At 39.7% G+C, this 18,037-nt stretch overlaps 2 long non-coding RNA genes across 3 annotated transcripts in view; one reads left to right on the top strand and one right to left on the bottom strand.

Annotated features, from left to right (window-relative positions):
- The first annotated feature begins 1,402 nt into the window (after nt 1-1,402).
- LOC102554335 (uncharacterized) overlaps nt 1,403-18,037 on the top strand; it is a 65,133-nt gene continuing 48,498 nt past the window's right edge. The window contains exons 1-3 of one of the 2 annotated variants that reach the window (XR_590718.4): nt 1,425-1,559; nt 2,271-2,542; nt 17,245-17,438. This is a non-coding gene — a long non-coding RNA (uncharacterized LOC102554335). Of the gene's footprint in view, nt 1,560-2,270; nt 2,543-17,244; nt 17,439-18,037 lie in introns of both variants that reach the window. The other variant, XR_005499733.2, reaches the window with a different exon arrangement.
- LOC134485247 (uncharacterized) lies at nt 1,520-10,443 on the bottom strand. Its single transcript, XR_010063291.1, has 4 exons — nt 10,283-10,443; nt 9,918-10,022; nt 2,263-2,350; nt 1,520-1,686 (listed from the first exon to the last, which is right to left on the bottom strand). It is a non-coding gene; the product is annotated as an uncharacterized LOC134485247 (long non-coding RNA).

Here is an 18,037-nt window from a genome sequence, read left to right as displayed (position 1 = left end):
GCATATGATTTTATCAAATGCTATTTCATCATTTATTGGAATGGTCATATGACTTTTCTCATATATTATCAACATACTAGATAAAATTGATTTTACTCTAATATCAAAACAACCCAAAATGCTTGATCTAAGTTTCGGTCACCATACATTACTAATTTTACATGGTTTCTGTTTGATTTTCTAACACTACCTTAAAGATAGTTTGTTTAAATTCATTAATATATTCGTGGGTAAATTTTACTCCTTATGATTAACTTGTTTATCAGGAAAAACATGTTCTTGTACAAAATATTTGTTAATGTAAATTTCCACATTCGGAGTGGGTTAGTGTAGGGTTTATGTTATTTTGCCATGGAACACTGGTTCTGGATAATTAATAAAGCCACCTCACCTACAAGATCTTTTAAGGTAAATAATTAATGTCTCAGCACACTGCCTGACTGAGAATACTTAATAAAGTTGTTGATTCTGTTTCCTTTATGTCACTAAAAGTCTGTTGATTAAAATGTTCTCACATCACAATGTGGCAGGAGCATGCTTTGCAGTGACAGTAAATGGAGAGTATGTAGTTTGAATTTGTGTGGCTGCTCATCTTTCTAACTGTATCCAGTATTTTTCTCTTTTACAATATATACCATTGTACAATATTTTGAATTTGTGTTTGTTCCGAGGTTTTTTTTGCAGCAATGTCTCATGTATCCCATGCTGCCCTGAAACTTATTATGCAGCCGAGAATGAATTTAATGTCTGATCCTCATGACTCCCTCTCCTCACACCTCCAATTCTTAAGCTCTCGGATTATATCTGTATGCCACCCCTCTGCGGATGCAGCGCTGAGAATGAAACTCAGGGCTTTCTCTATGCCACACAAGCACTCTCCCAACTGAGCTGTGTCTCCAGCTCAAATCTTGGGATGCTAGTCTGTCTTTCAAATATTATCAGTTCTATGATCATTCTTTTCCCTGAAACTACACGCACCTACAGGAATTTGTCTAAGATGCTCCATTTTGAAGCGCTGCATTTGATTCACTACTTTAAAGGGAACCTGAATACAAAATCATGTTTGAGAGATTATGTTAACCCCTAAGTCATTCTTAACTTTCTCCTGGGGGTGTACTTCTGAAAACGGTTGGCTCTCCCAGCACACATTGTAAATGAGATCACGATGTTATAAAGGACGAGGGGGCTATGTAAGCCATGTATTCCTAGTATCCACATTTCCTAAAACAGTTTGAAAATAGAAGTGATAAAGCTAAGGCAAAGTATGAGTGTGCTGAACGTTAGGCAAGAGAGCAATTTACTTGATCCTAGGGGCAGTAAAGGTCGTGAGAAATCCACCCACGAACCTTTTAGTAGTATTCCTCAGGACGAAGCCTCTCCATGGCAACTGCAGAGCGTTTGCCCAGGGTTCCAGTTCTGACTTCTTGTGCCTTTACGTGGTTTTCCCTTCTTTCCATGCTTAACAGGATGAAGATCGCCCGGCTGATATGAAAACACGCACCCATCATCCCATTACATTTTTTTCTGTGTGGACTGGAAATGACTGGAGGATTTTCACGGTAGTGATTTGCTTTGCTTCTCTGAACACAGGGTGATCAGTAGCTTTTCACTTAGGCCCCTTTGTCTGAAGACTTCATTTATCCTCCTTCCCTTGAACGTGCATTACTCAAGCATCATGGATTTCCACTGTAGTGGATAAAATTTCAAATACCATTAGATGTCCATCATCCACAATGAGATAGATAAGCATTCCTTAGAAACAGAAGTAAGCTCTCCAAGTGTAGCATAGAAGTAGGGAAGAAAATCAACCCATGAGGTGTGTGGTCTGTCTGGTTTTCTTAATCTGTGTTCTGTCCCTGTGATCGTCTCGGCATTTCTTCAGCTTGACAAAACTTTAACACGGCTTTTCATCCCTCTCTGCTCCTACAAAGCTTGCTTTTATAAAACTCGATTATAATTTCTCTGTGTGCCCTTTTGAGGTGCAAATCTTCTCCTAACCTTTTGCTGGTTTTACAATCATGGTTTTAGTTAAGGAACTTAAAGCTTTGCCTTTGTAATGTAGCCATGAAGAAAGATAGAGAAAGAGAACCTGTCTGCCTGAATCTATGGCAAAGTCTGCTTCCAACTCTTTTTTTTTAAGGAAATATATAGGTGGCCTGATCTCATAGGCAAACCTAGTCACCCTCTACCAGTTAAATTTCTGCTGTTATCATAAAACACAATTGGGCAAAATATTTTAAAGAAGAGTTTATTTTGGCTTACCATTCCAGCAGGTTAAAATCCATGGCAAGGACTGGAGGGCAGCAGGCAAGAGAAAGAGACAAGGTGGCTGGAATTGGAAGCTTACATCCTGAAGTGCAAGCAGAAAGCAGAAAGTAAACTGCATGTGGTAAAGACACTTCATCTCAAAACCTGGCCCTCATGATGTACTTCATCTAAGCTGTACCTCAGCCTCCCCAGACTGGCATCATCAACCAGGGACCAAGTGTTCCAGTGCCCAAAATTATGTGAAACCTTCCTTTTAAAGTCATCAGACCATCCAGTAAGTTTCCAGTTCACCCCAGGGTCTAGACTGCCGCCTGTCTTATATCAGTGAAACTGATTTTCATATCTCTTAACTCTTTTGATATCTCTGGATGTTTTGTTTAAGAGTGTTGGTTTATTTACGATTTTACATTTGCACATACAGTTTGCACACTAAATGCTCCTGCCTCAGACTCCCTCCCAATCCACCTGTTCTTCCTGCTTATGAATTTATGCATATTCATTTTATATTCTGATCCTTAAAGATCAGCCAAAGCCATCAGGATGAGTGTGGGTTTGGGCTATTAGAACCCAGTAAGTTCATCAGACGGGGCAAAACTAGGCACAGTGATCCTTTCTCTGCCAGAATCTATTGTCACCCAGTAGTTCAAAGGTAAGGGACAGGTCCTCCTGGGCTCTTATGCATTTTCTGACTGGCTGTTGATAGAGCTGGTCTTGTGTGGGCCCAGTGAAAAAAAATTACAGTTGACGTGAGTTAAGGATCCCAATAGTTGTATGAAGTTGGGGGATTCTAAGAAATGGCATTTTACACCATCTTCCTGATCATACATCCTTCCTTAAACCTTAGAAGGTGTGGTAGTGCTGACGTGCTCAGAGGTGGGTCCATGCCCACCACATTATCTGCATGTTAAGTGGTGGATTCGTACATTCACCACTGTTCACTGTAAGATTTTAAGGAGAGGTTTCTCAGACCAAGCCTGGGGGCTGCTTTTATCTATAGATATAAGCATAGATATTTAAAGAGCTGTTCGAATCATTGTCAATTTGTTTACTATCAGAATTGTGTTTCATGCATGAGCCTAACACTTCTGAACCTTCTGTTGTTAGACAGCCTTAGAGCACTGGGTATTGGTCTCTTGTGACTTATGGAATGGATCCTGAGTCCTTTCAAGAAACAGGTGACTACTACCATAGCAGTCAAGTTTTTTCTGCACACACGGCCATATCTTGCGTTTCAGATTCTTTTATATTCCTTTTTCCAAATTAATACTTGCTCCTCCCATAGTCACCTCCAGAATCTCCCACTCCCTGCCCTCCCTGCCTGACCCTTTCAATTCACAGTATTACTTCTTTAACGGTTTGGTTGGTTGGTTGATGTGCTACTCTCCCTCCCTTAAAATAATGCTTTACCCTAGTTTCTAGTTTACGCAGGTCCCCATGTAAGGTACCATCCTAAGGAATCGACATTAAAATTACCATAGAAGAGAGAACATGTGGTGTTTGCTCTTGAGTCGTGAAGTACCTCACTTGGAGTAATTCTTCGATAAATTTCCCCACTAACTTATTTCTCTTCACAATTGAAGGTATACATACACTGTGTACCTCATCCATTCATTGACTGTTTGGCATCTAGGCTGCCTTCATTTCCTAGGTATTGTGAACAGGAAACAAGGAGCAGAGTTACGTAAGTATCCCTGATGTAGGATTCAGTGTTCTCTGGGCATATGCCCAGCAGCAGTATAGTAAGTAGTTTTCTTTTCAGTTCTTTTGGGAAGCCTCCAGAGTTATCTATTATGTGGCCTTATTATTTTATGGGCCCACAAAGAGTGTACAAAGTTTCCCCTTTTCTGCATTTCTGTGCTGGTGTTTGCTGTTGGTGGCTTTCTTGATGATTTTGGCCTCTGGTAGTGAGGTAGCATCTTTAGGTGGTTTTAACCTATATTACTCTAACAGCTAAGAATATTGAATAGTTTTCAAAGTGTGCTCTATAATATGTTCTCTAGAAGTATAGACTAGCAGATCTATGCAAATGGTTTTGGTCCATTTGCTATTGAATTTTACAAGGCAAGAGACAGTGATCTACTTCTTTTCCAACACCGATATTTATGAATGACAACACCATTTGTTGAAGATTTTATATATGTATGTATGTATATATATATATATATATGCAGGCTTTTTGTATAAGTTATTTTTGATTTTTGCCTTTTGCTTTTTTCTTGAGGGTGTTGTTCACTTGTGACAAAATCTTATTTTGCAATCCATGCTAGACTAGGATGGTACCATGCCTAGCACGGAACAAGTTTTTCTTTTTTCAAAATATTAGTTTATTCCTCCTCAAAATTAGGATTTAAGTTACAATTTTTGGATTCATAGTATTTCAACCACATATAAAAATTCATTAAAGCACTACTTAGAGGTTGCTGTCCTCATCGAGAGCTGAAAGCCAGCCACCAGGGGCAACTACATACCTGACAGCAGAGGTAAGACCAACATTTCTGCTCCAAGTGACCTGCCTGGTGGACTCAGGACACACAAAGGCAGAAGTTCTTTGGAACTGGGCACTTCCAGTTTCTGGCTGTGCCTGGAACTTTTCTGAAACCTTCCCACAGCTCACTGCTCCCAAATCCCATGGGAGAGAGCTGAACACCCAGAAGTGCAGACAATCGTGAGACCACAGGACAGATTGCCACTTCTGCCCACCTTTGCCCACATCCCTGGCCCAAGAGGAAACTGCACAGTGCCTCTGGGCACAGGAATATAGGAGCCATCAGCTGCCAGTACCTACGGTTCAGGTCTGTGCTAAGAACTGAACTGAACTAAACCAGTCAAACAGCTCCATGCACCCAAATCCCGTGGGGAGGGAAAGCTGGATCCTCAGAAATGAGGACACTCCTGAGAAACCAGAGGAGACCACTCTCTGCCAACATTCCCGACTCAAGAGAAAAATGCCTATTGCCATCTGTGCCCCCTGCTCACAGGGACCTTGGACCAGAAAGAGTAGGAATTCAAGGCCCATACCTAAACATAGTAAAAGCCATATACAGCAAACCAGTAGCTAACATTAAATTAAATGGAGAGAAACTTGAAGCAATCCCACTAAAATCAGGGACTATACAAGGCTGCCCACTCCCTCCGTACTTATTCAATATAGTTTTTGAAGTCCTACCCCGAGCAATCAGACTACAAAAGGAGGTCAAAGAGAAACAAATTGGAAAGGAAGAAGTAAAAATATCACTATTTGCAGATGATATGATAGTATAGTTCAGTGACTACAAAAGTTCTGAGAGAGAACTACTAAACCTGATAAACAACTTCAGCAAAGTGGCTGGGTATAAAATTAACTCAAACAAATCAGTAGCCTTCCTCAACTCAAAGGACAAACAAGCTGAGAAAGAAATTAGGGAAATGACACCCTCCATAATAGTCTGAAATAATATAAAATAACTCGGTGTGACATTAACCAAACAAGTGAAAGATGTATATGATAAGGACTTCAAGTCTCTGAAGAAAGAAATTGTAGAAGATTTCAGAAGATGGAAAGCCCTCCCATGCTCATGGATTGGCAGGATTGATATAGTAAAAATGGCCATTTTACCAAAAGCAAGCTATAGATTCAATGTAATCACCATCAAAATTCCAATTCAATTCTTCATAAAGTTAGAAAGAACAATCTGCAAATTGCAAATTCATTTGGAATAACAAAAAATCCAGGATAGATAAAACTACCCTCAACAATAAACGAACTTCTAGGGGAATCACCATCTCTGACCTCAAGCAGTATTACAGAATAATAGTGATAAAACCTATATGGTATTGGTACAGAGACAGGCAGATAGATCAATGGAATAGAACTGAAGACCCAGAAATGAACCCACACATGTATCATCACTTGATTTTTGACAAAGGAGCCAAAACCAACGAAGAGTTAGTCTTTTCAACAAATGGTGCTGGTTTAACTGGAGGTCAGCATGTAGAAGAATGCAGATCGATCCATTCTCATCACCCTGTACAAAGCTTAAGTCCAAGTGGATCAAAGACCTCCACATCAAACCAGATACACTCAAACTAATAGAAGAAAAAGTGGGGAAGCATCTGGAACACATGGGCACTGGGGAAATTTTCCTGAACAGAACACCAATGGCCTATGCTTTAAGATCAAGAATTGACAAATGGGACCTCGTAAAACTGAAAAGCTTCTGTAAGGCAAAGGACACTGTCACTAGGACAAAATGTCAACCAACAGATTGGGAAAAGATCTTTACCAATCCTACAACAGATAGAGGCCTTTTATCCAAAATATACAAAGAACTCAAGAAGTTAGACCACAGGGAGACAAATAACTCTATTAAAAATGGGGTTCAGAGCTAAACCAAGAAAGTTGACGAATATCAAATGGCTGAGAAGCACCTAAAGAAATGTTGAGCCTCCTTAGTCATCCGGAAAATGCAAATCGAAATAACCCTGAGATTCTACCTCACACCAGTCAGAATGGCTAAAAACTGAGGGGACAGCAAATGCTGGCGAGGATGTGGAGAAAGAGGAACACTCCTCCATTGTTGGTGGGATTGCAGACTGGTACAACCATTCTGGAAATCAGTCTGGAGGTTCCTCAGAAAATTGGACATTGTACTACCTGAGAACCTAGCTATACCTCTCTTGGGCATATACCCAAAAGATGCTCCAACATATAACAAAGACACGTGCTCCACTATGCTCATAGCATCCTTATTTATAATAGCCAGAAGCTGGAAAGAACCCAGATGCCCTTCAACAGAGGAATGGCTACAGTAAATGTGGTACATCTACACAATGGAGTACTACTCAGCTATCAAAAACAATGACTTCCTGAAATTCATAGGCAAATGGATGGAACTAGAAAATATCATCCTGAGAGAGGTAACCCAATCACAGAAAAGCACACATGGTATGCACTCACTGGTAAGTGGATATTAGCCTAAAAGCTTGAATTACTCAAGATGCAATGCAATGCACAGACCACATAAAACTCAAGAAGGATGATCAAAATGCGTATGCTTCACTCCTTTTTAAAAAGAGGAACAAAAGTATCTATAGGAGGGAATAGGGAGGAAAAGTTTAGAGCAGAGGCTGAAGGAATGGCCATTCAGAGCTGTCTCACATGTGGCCCATATATATACAACCCGCAAAACTAGATAAGATGGATGAAGCTAAGAATTGCATGCTGACTGGAACCAGATATAAATCTCTCCTGAGAGATACAGCGAGAACATGTGAAATACAGAGACGAATGCTAGCAGAAAACCACTGAACTGAGAACGGGACCCCTGTTGGAGGAATTATTGAAAGGACTGAAAGAGCTGAAGTTACTTGCAACCCCATAAGAACAATACCAACCAACCAGAGCTTCCAGGGACTAAACCACTACCCAAAAACTATACATGGACTGACCCTGGGCTCCAACTGCATATGTAGCAGTGAATAGCCTTGTTGGGGCACCAGTGGAAGGGGAAGCCCTTGATTTTGCCAAGGTTGGAACCCCTGTGTAGGGGATTGGGGGGAGTGGTAAGCAGGTTTGGATGGGGTGGAGAACACCCTTATAGAATGTGAGGGGGAGGGCTTAGGAGGCTGATGGACAGGAAACCAGGAAAGAGAATAACATTTGAAATGTAAATAAGAAATACCCAATTTAAAAAAAGTGGAAAAAATAAATAAAAATAAAATCACTACATAAAATGAAGAAAAATGTTGAAATGAAAATGAAAAATAGAAATGAATTATACACTTACAAAATGGATATGATATACAATTAAACTGCAACTATATGCAAAAGTGTTAATGAATCTCATAAACATAATGTTGAGAAAATAGTTACTTGAAAGAGAACATCTACACTTAATTGACTCACAGTCTATGCTAATGAATATAAACAAGGGTTTGCTTGTTGTAGGATAGAGGGAAGCTCCCATAGTGTGGCTCAGATCTGTGCTCTGTGTTTAAGCTGTGAGCTAACTTTCCCTCGTGTGACTGTAAGGAAGGCAGTCCATGATCACCGGTTTTCAGCTTTTCTGAGTCTACTCAGACAGCACACCCATGAACGCCATCATATAACATGTAATTAGGAATCATAGTGGTAAAGGACAACAGATGATGAGGATTCATCACCTTCCAGTTCCTAAGGTTTCAGAGCAATCTGGGCACACAGACTGTCTCTCTTCTTGGGCTCCACTTTAAGGACAGCAGATGTTGACCCTCCGACCCCTTAAAGTTGCCTCACTTGAGTCTTATACTTCTTAAAGGGACAAGAATTGAGTGCAGGCTGTGGAAAAGAGTTCCTAATTATAATGTTTATTACAAATACAACTTTTAAGCTGGGATTGTAACTGTGAGCAAGATATGAGGAGGCTGGACCAGTCCAAATCTCCTACAAAGTACATATATATATATATATATATATATATATATATATATATATATATATATATATATATATGTTCAGATGCACTGTAATGTAGGTGAACCCTACATATCTCTATATCATCCATACTTTAGTATGAATTGTATAAATAGAAGGACGAGTATGTAGTCCCTTTAGCAGACTGCTTGCCTTATAGCAAGAACACCTGGTTCTGCTCTCTCTCATGAGGGAACCTGGTTCTGCTCTCTCTCATGAGGGAAAGCAGATGTGGCAGTGCTTGCCTGTGATCCAAGCCAATAGGTGATAGAGATAGGGGACAAAAATGCAATGCCAGCCTAAGATACAGATCTGAGCTACATTAGATTCCAATTCTGCCTCAAAAAAAAGTTAAAGAGAAAGGGAGTGGAAAGAGAAAAGGAAAGAAGAGAAGAAGGAGGGGGGAACAAGGAGGAGGAGGGAAGTTATCATACAATGATACTATATAATGCTTATTTTGTGTGTGTGTGTGCGTGTGTGTGTGTGTGTGTGTGGTGTAGTATGGTGTGTGTGTGTGTGTGTGAGAGAGAGAGAGAGAGAGAGAGAGAGAGAGATGGGTAGAAGGGAGAGAGGGAGAAAAGGAGAAAAGGAAAGAAGGAAGGAATGAGGGAGGGCTTCATGCGTTTTCCAGTATGTCTACTTTGGCAATTTGTCAGTTACAATGACTTTGCTTGTGAACCGGAGAACAGTGTTAAAGCATATCTCTCTCTCTCTCTCTCTCTCTCTCTCTCTCTCTCTCTCTCTCTCTCTCTCTCTCTCTCTCTCTCTCCTGCCCTGATGCTGTTACTGCAACCTTCACCACCTCCATCTTCCTCCCATTCCTTTCAACAATTACTACCAAAGACTATTATGTCCTTCACAATGTTTGATGGATAACATTTAAAAAGTCCGTGCCAACACATATGCCCCATATCCAACTATTTATTTGATTACATTTATATAGATATACGAAAATGCATATGTATGCATTATGTAGAGATGTAGAAATACAGTAATTTAGTTACTGTAAGATCCAAATTACAGTCGGAAACAAGTGATTTCCTTCTTCAGGATGTGTTTTCCTTTTTTATTTATCAATTTCTGATTTAAATCTGTAAGTGAAATTGAAAGCGCTTATGCCGTAAAAGGTATTATAATTAAAATAATGTCTTTCCACAGATTCATTTCTAGACGTGACTTTCAGTTGTGTTCATGGGAGATCATCTCATGTCTTACTTACGTTGAGCTTCAGCAAACGATGAGTTATGCTCCACAGATAAGCTGAAGATGCTGTTCCGTTCAGTAGTGGAGAGTTTTCATGTAGCTGGTTATTCTGGAAATGCAACTACGCAAAAAGAGAAATTATGGTCACATGAGAAACCAACTGGCTTTAGCAGTATGTCTTACACACACACACACACACACACACACACACACACACACACACAATTATGGAATGCACTCTGAAATGTAAATATAGTTATTTAAAAAGCCTTCGCTTCATTTTCCCATGTCAGATTAACTCATGTTTTATACGTGTAATTATTTCTCTTAAAAAAAAAGACAGCTTACAGATAGCATGTCCTTCTGAAATTGAGAAATTACCTTCCTGTAACTGCATTTATCATCTGCGATGTCTGAGAGATGTGCCCTTGAGATGGACTTTCAAAGCGGGGGTGTGACCTCATTAGTAAGAAATTTTAGGAAACTTGCCTACTTGGTCCTGATCACCCTCCCTTCCTGTCAGAAATAGAGATAGCATCTGAATTAAGGATTCTGTAATGGCTTCCTTTTTATTATAAATATTTTCTCGAAAGCTGCAAACTAGGAAGATTTTCGTTCTGCCTGTCCCAGGCTTCCCGTGAGTGTAAGGTGTCAGGGGAGTAAAGTGGCAGAGCATTCTAGGTCCTTGAGAATTGGGATGTATTATTTTGCTACCTAATCCTGGCGCTTGTCATCTTCTATTAATCCTCAGGAACACAGACATTTCCCTTAAATGGAAAGCACAGTTGTTTACCTCTGCTGAAGCAGGCCACGCAATTATAAATCTAATTACTATGGGTGGGGGAGAGAAAATAATGAATAAAAACTCCAAATGAAGTTTGTAGCAGCCTTTTGTCAGTCAGCATTTGGGCTGATGTAAGCACTAATGGATGCTCCTGGCATTGCGGTCTCCATGGAATGAGACCTCCGAATGATTGTGACATTTAGGCATCATAACTGGATGACTTTAACCAACTTAAAAAAAACGATATTTTTAAAATTCCAAAAATGCAATGAAGAAGCACACATGTTTGCTGGCCGATAAACTAGCAATAAAAAACTTTCGAGGGTTGAGTATTATGGATGAAAACAATGCCTACTTCTATCAGTTCTTTGACTGATGATTTGGATGTTTAATGAAGAAATTATTGTCTAGTTCAATTTAAGGAATTAGTCTCCTTTGAGGATAATCTGACCCTGAGTATATAAACATTCATAGCATCTGATGATAATTCTAAGGTTTATGACTCGTTGCATAAGCGGGTCTTAAAGGGGCATCTTCTACTTTTGAATGCTTTGTGAATAAATTTTATTCTATAGCAAACCTATTCGTGAACTACAAATTCAACTGGGACTTGAGAGATTTAAACAATTTTGAAAAGTACACGTTAGTGTTGTAATTTTCCCAGTTAGCATAAGGCTAACTTTACATCCTCATTCATTGCTATCAGAAAATAGAGAAGAGAGCAGAAAAACGACACAGAGGGAACAAATAGATAAACCATAGTTACTTACATACATGGGGCCTATGGGCAACTTTAGATCTTGATACCTCTCTCTCCTCCTGAAAACACCTCTACATCCAGTCACACAATAATAAGGGGCTGCATTGTAGTACTTACAGGGAACCATTCAGAAAGATTCTCTTTGATCCCACCTCCTCTGAATCTCCAGGCAGAGAACATCAACAGATGGATTTATTTTTATTATTTTTACGAATTATTTACATTTCAAATATTGTCCTGACTCCCAGGCTCCCTTCTACAAGCCCCCACACCCCATCCTACCTTCCATTTACCGCTAAGGGGGTGCTGCTCCGCCCACCCACTCACTCCAACCTCACCTCTGTAGCATCCCCCTTCTCTGGGGCATCAAGTCTCAATGCAACCAAGGGCCTCCCCTCCCACTGAGGCCAGGCAAGGCAGTCTTCTGCTACATATGTAGTGGGGCCATGGACCAGCCCATGTACGCTCTTTGGTTGATGGCTTAGCTCCTGAGAGCTCTGAGGGCCTGGTTGGTTGATGTTGTTATCCCTATGGAGTTGCAATCCCCTTCTGCTCCTTCAGTCCTTCCTCTATTTCTTCCACAAGTGTCCCCGGGTTCAGTCCAATGGTTGGCTGTAAGTATCTGCGTGTGTCTCAGTCAGGTGCTAATAGAGCCTCTCAGAGGCCAGCCTTGCCAGGCTCCTGTCTGCAAGGACATCTTGGCATCAACAATAGTGCCAGGGTTTGGTGCCTGTGCATGGGTTGGATCCCAAGTTTGGGCAGTCTCTGAATGGCCTTTCCCTCAGAAAGCAGATGAATATTTCTGCGCTGAATTCAGTCCTTGTCTTACTGGCTCTATGTGGGGCTGAGCACTGGAAGCTTTCCACAGAGATCTCTGGTCCGGCTAGGTGTGCAGGTTCAGGCAAAGGGGAGAGAACTTGGGCAGGGAGGGAGGACTGCATTCGCTGCCTCTGCTGCTGGTGCTGCTCTGATTTTGGAAGAGTAGATCTCTTCCCCAAGAGACAGTGTTATAGCTCTTCTGACAGAAGCTCTCGGACAATGGAAAAATTCCTGCACACCTTTAATCCTTCTGAATAGGATTCAGCTTCAGGATGAGTCCCGGTCCGGAAGCAGGGACTTCCTATTGGTTTGGCCTCATGTAGATATTTGGGGGCGTGGTCCTGCTTCTACATAACTGATCTGTCTTGAGCCTATGTGATTTATAGTTAGGTTTCTCACCTGTGGAGTAGGGACTTTGAGGCGTTGCCCTACGTGAGTGATTGATCTGTCCCAAACCTCTCTACAGGGGGTTTTGGGGGTCTGCAGCTATGTGAAAGGGACCTGATATCCTGGTAGACTGAAAATGTTGCTGCCATCCCTTAGGGTCCCCGAAGGGTTTGACCTATCGCAACCAGGAACCAGGGTACCTTTCACAGCCTGCCGCCCCCAAGTTCTAAGTCTTTTATGAGCCCTTACTAACCCTTCTGCATACTGTATCCACTGTCTTCTAACATTCTTCCAGGATTCCAACATATCCAGGAAAAGTGACCACATAGGACCACAAGAGATGTATAAATTATAATCATAGCAGCTTTAGTCAGAAGAAAATGGGCACATTCAGGATGATGTGGCTGTAGACAGTGATTTTTCTCACCTCCACTGTATTAACAGCATTTAAGTATTCATATTTCTATTTTAAAATGACCACCATGATAAAATGATGAACTAAAAGTATGTAGCCACCGTATTTTCTTTCTAGAAGCATCCAGGATATGCGGAAAGAATGAAGTCACCTAATTTCATATTATTGACAGCTTTTTCTCCACAGGATTTTTTTTCTCCCTTTATTTTGTTGACTATTTTCCTGAGGAAGAGTACAAATGAGGAAATACGGGATTTAAAATTCATAGATCAATAATTACTTAAATCCACACACACTTCCAGTTTTTACATTCCTGTTTTCACTAAAGCGCACGCACAACCAGCCATTCCTCAGCTTCTTGCCAGCAATATCGCTTTTGCCTATTCTTTAACATCATGTGGAGTCACAAGACATTCGTTTCTTCCTTATTATTGTGACTGTGTGAGTCACTCAAGTTCTATGGCTGGTGAGCTTTCATTTTAATTGCTGAACAGCAGGCAAGCTCACATCCATACTGGAAGCTGGTTTTTATCCATGGAGGAAGCATTAAGGCTGGTGTGCATTGTGGTTTTGGAGTCTGTGACATGAAGTGTTTTCTTCAGTGTATTCTTTCAGGAGATAGGAAGAGCTTATGTTTTAGAAACCTACTCAGTAAACATTACAAAAATAATCTATTAATATTTATTAATAAACATACTAGAATATTTTAGCCAAAACATCACCGGGCTATATTGCACACAATGTAACAGACTTATTAAAGAACTCCAAATAACTTCTTTTTTTCCTATTAGACTGTTTCAGATCTTTTCATCCTTGTTGAGCAGCAAAGAAAGGAAACTTTTTTCACCACATGTAGATCCTGGCTGTATCAACAGGAAAAATTGTCACTTGTCCACATCAGAGGTCTTCATACTTCTACATACATAGAGGACACTGTAGTTGGCACCGATTATTCACAGGTATTATTTAACTCAATTTGTAGAAAATTCCCCAAACACAGATACCACGCTGCCATGACTCTGCAAAGTACTGCAAAGCAGAAGTTGAGCAAAACACATCCTCCCATCAAAGGAATCCATACTCTCTTCCTAAGTGTACATTGTTAACCTAAAAATTAAAATCAAAATACACTAAGAATCCTAATAGTGCTATACAATTTATATGCATGAAAGAATAAAAGTCAGAAAAGACCATTATAATTAATGGATTTTTTATAATCACCTTTATGTGGGGAAATCAAAAGGAATGTATATCAAAGATTGAAGATTGAAGGAAGACTGTATCAGGGTGATTTTGAAAGAGTGGGAAGGAGACCTTTCAACAGTGGAGGAAAGCACAGGGTGAGGACATGGAACCACAGTTCACACATTTCCCTATCATACATTAGCTCACAGCCATTTGACTATTTGAGTACGAAGTGTGGGCCCATGCGATGATTCGGTGGGTAAAGGTGCCAAATCCCAAACCTGAAAACCCAAGTTTTATGCCTTGGACCCACGTGGCAGAAAGCGATAACTGAATCCTGAAGTGTTCTCTGACATTTGTGTATATGCCGCATGTATACAATCATAAATATATGCATGCAAATAAATAAAATGTAAGGAGCAAACAGGTAAAACTTCAGTGTTCTTTATGCACAATCTTTCTAACCTGCTAGATGGTCAGGCTCTGATCAAGATCCATTGGACATCCTGAATGAAATAATGTGTACTAAATTGCCTCTGAACTAGGTACTCAGAGGACATTGGTACTGTTCTCAATTTTAAACCATATAAATTTACGAAAAATATTTCTGAATTGACAATTCACAGAAGTTACAAACATAACAAAAACATACCAAATAAGAAAACTAAGTTAAAATGGAATTAATTAACTAATTAATTAGCTTAAATGGGCTTAATTCAAGTCAGATTTTATTTTAATTTAATGTACTTTATCATTTTTTTCTGGAAGCAGTGATAACCTGACATATTAGAGATTATTGAATCTATTTTTAGTGTTAATAGTTCCATTCCAGTCGTTGGAGCCATGTTGATATTTTAAGTTGGTGACACTTTCTACCATATTTTTGAAAAAAGAATGTAGTTGAAAGCAGGGACTATCAGATGCATTTTTTAAAAATGGGCTCACATGGAGTTGACTATACGAATGCAACAAAACCCCTACAAGATACCAGAAGTTAACAAATATCCCAGTGACAAGAGCAGGTTGCTTAGGGAGGTGGTCGTTGGCCAGTCCAGTCCCATAGATACTATATCTAATCACCATTGCTCCTGGTTAAGGCCCATTGCTTAAAACACTGGTCTTCATATGCTTTTAAAAAGGTTGCTGAGGACACTAATTAAGGTAGGATGGGAAATGGAGTAGATACAGGAAGAGTTCTAAAAGCAGATAAATATAATCAAAACATTGTAGAAGATATTCAAAGAACTAATAATTTTTTAAATGGAGGAGGAGTAGATGAGGAAACTTGGTGAGAGTGTCAGAAATGTCACCTCTTCAGTCAGTGTCACCACTGTCTGGATGAAGATTTCTATGTCTTAAACTGTAAGTGGAACCTACTCGTCCAATGGCTGACTTGTGGCATAACGACAATGGACACATTCTATAAATAACTCCAAGAAGGAAGATGCTGCTGCAGCTAAGAAAAATGATGATATCCCATTCCCTGGCTTCTCTTTCATTATTTGTGGGCATGAAAATAGCAATAAATTTATTTTCTCCTCTCCATTTAAGATTTAGTGCATCCCAATGGGAAGGCTGCTGCTGCAACTGAATTTCCAACTCAGTGTTATTCTGACAAAGAAACAAAATGCAAGAACAGTAGATTGGCAAGTTTCCATTCGTTGTTAGATCCTTTTAGTCTGGCTAAACTCTTAGGAAGCCCTGCAATTTGTGAGTCATTAACCTTTGTACCAAGGATGTATTTTTTGATATAACTACATCACCACTGTGCACAAAATGGTCAGGTCTCTCTAGAGACCAATTTCTTATCACTTGGTGAATAGAATAATGAATCTACCATGATTCAACTACTCTGCTGTGACTGAATGTACATGATACCCCAATAAACAAATGCACCCAAGGATCCAGACAAGAAGGGGAATAGATCTTCTGGTGTGTATGTGGCAGGGGGGTGTTTGTGTGCATTTGTGTGTGCATGAACATGTGCACATACAATTTAGTCTTCCATCAAGCAAGCATGTATAGTTTACTATAAGAATAAAATAATGTGTCACAAACGATGGCTGTAACATAATTGTCTGAAAGACATTCAAATGAGACATTTATCAATAGTAAAATTGACTAACATCTCTCATTTCAGCACATCCAGTTCACTTTCTGGTCTTAAATAATATTGTTCTGGAATAGAGTCAATGGCGAAGTGAAAAGTCCTGACATGGGATGTCTATGGTCATCAAGACCACAAATACTATCTGATCCTTTACTGAAAGGATCCAGCTTTATTCTAGTAAGATTCGCGTACAATGGTTTTACTCCTTTGAGTTTTTAATACAATGAACTAATAACAGGAACAAAACTCTCAGATATTCTATTTTTCTTGCATGTCTAAGGAAATAAGGGAATGATCGAGGATGAATACAGCAATCCAATCCTAAACACACTGCTTAGAGAGAAACAATGATAAAGATCATTACTGGTTTCATTGTGAGTAAAAATGTTGGTATGATAATTGCACACGTGAATGTTATTGGACATTACCTATGACATAGATAGTGCAATTCCATCTATTTAGAAATGAAAATATTTAAATTCATGTGTGTTCTATAACTTTCTGGAAAAGGATAAATCCCTAGCTATGCACCAACCAATAGCAAAGGAACTTGTTACCTGTGGACCCCGGTTAAAAGATTCTACCACAGAGAGAAGGCCCAACAGGAAGTGTGTCTCATGGAGTGACATTTAGGAACTTTGAATTCATTTAAATGCACCTAATCAAAATTTACTTAAATTTTCACCTACGGTGAAATTTTAAAAGTAAATATTTCGTAACTAGTAAAGATTTATTGCTTTCTCTGGCTTATATTTCCTCACAAGATTTTTTTTTAATCTTAGAGATGATAAGGTCCTTTCTGTAGGCATGCAATTGGGTGATAGTGTTAACACTTTCTGAAGGTATCTAGAGAATATTAATATGGCTATTATGATATTGAAAGGTATGGAAGAGAGGCACATTACAAGGAGAAAACACATGGTTCTGGGTTGAAGATGGCAGCTGGAGATCTTTGTGAATGGCCAAGCAGGATGTAAGAAAAGGCCAAGACGTGGACTGGATGGTCTTCAGCAGCCACCTTGCTAACTAGCTCTTGTAATCCAGATCAGGTTGGATGAGTGACTTAGAGGGAAATGAGTAAGTGCTTTGGAAGCTTCAAATGTTTCAATATTTGCTTAGCATGTTTGGCAATCTAAGAGTCACAAGAAGACTATGTCGTTCTGATTCCATGAAACACACTTTGGTCTATATCAGGGCACCAACATATGAAAGGTGGCATGATGTAAAGATGTAGATCAATGATCTTTCCCACATCTGTATATTCCTCACCCTACCTCAGTAATGATGAAATAGTCCCTGTACATGGCATTCACCCAAGCTTTGTACTTAGAGAATTTCAACAGTGACAGGGAAGACCCTTTCTTTTTCCTGTTATGCTGCCAGGCTTCATTTGCACTGATGTCTGCCTCCAGTATCTTGGGTCTCATCTCAAAATGTCAATCTGAAAATAAAGGCTTTGACTGCACCAAGTCCTTCTTTAAAATTAATGAAAAGAAAAAGGGGGAGGGAAGCTTCTTAGTTAGAAATGGATACTGAACTGAAACCATCAGAACAAATGAAGAGTGGCAGTTTAATTTTGCTAAATACTATAAGAGAAGAGACGTCAGCTGGGATGACTGGTAGTCCGGCCCTTTGTGACAGTAATAGAGCATGCTGGAGAATGTTACCATCATTTC

The sequence above is a fragment of the Rattus norvegicus genome, chromosome 1 (assembly GCF_036323735.1).
Source record: "Rattus norvegicus strain BN/NHsdMcwi chromosome 1, GRCr8, whole genome shotgun sequence".
NCBI lineage: Eukaryota > Metazoa > Chordata > Mammalia > Rodentia > Muridae > Rattus > Rattus norvegicus.
Note: the sequence above shows the minus strand (reverse complement) of the source record. Positions and strands in the feature narration are given on the sequence as shown.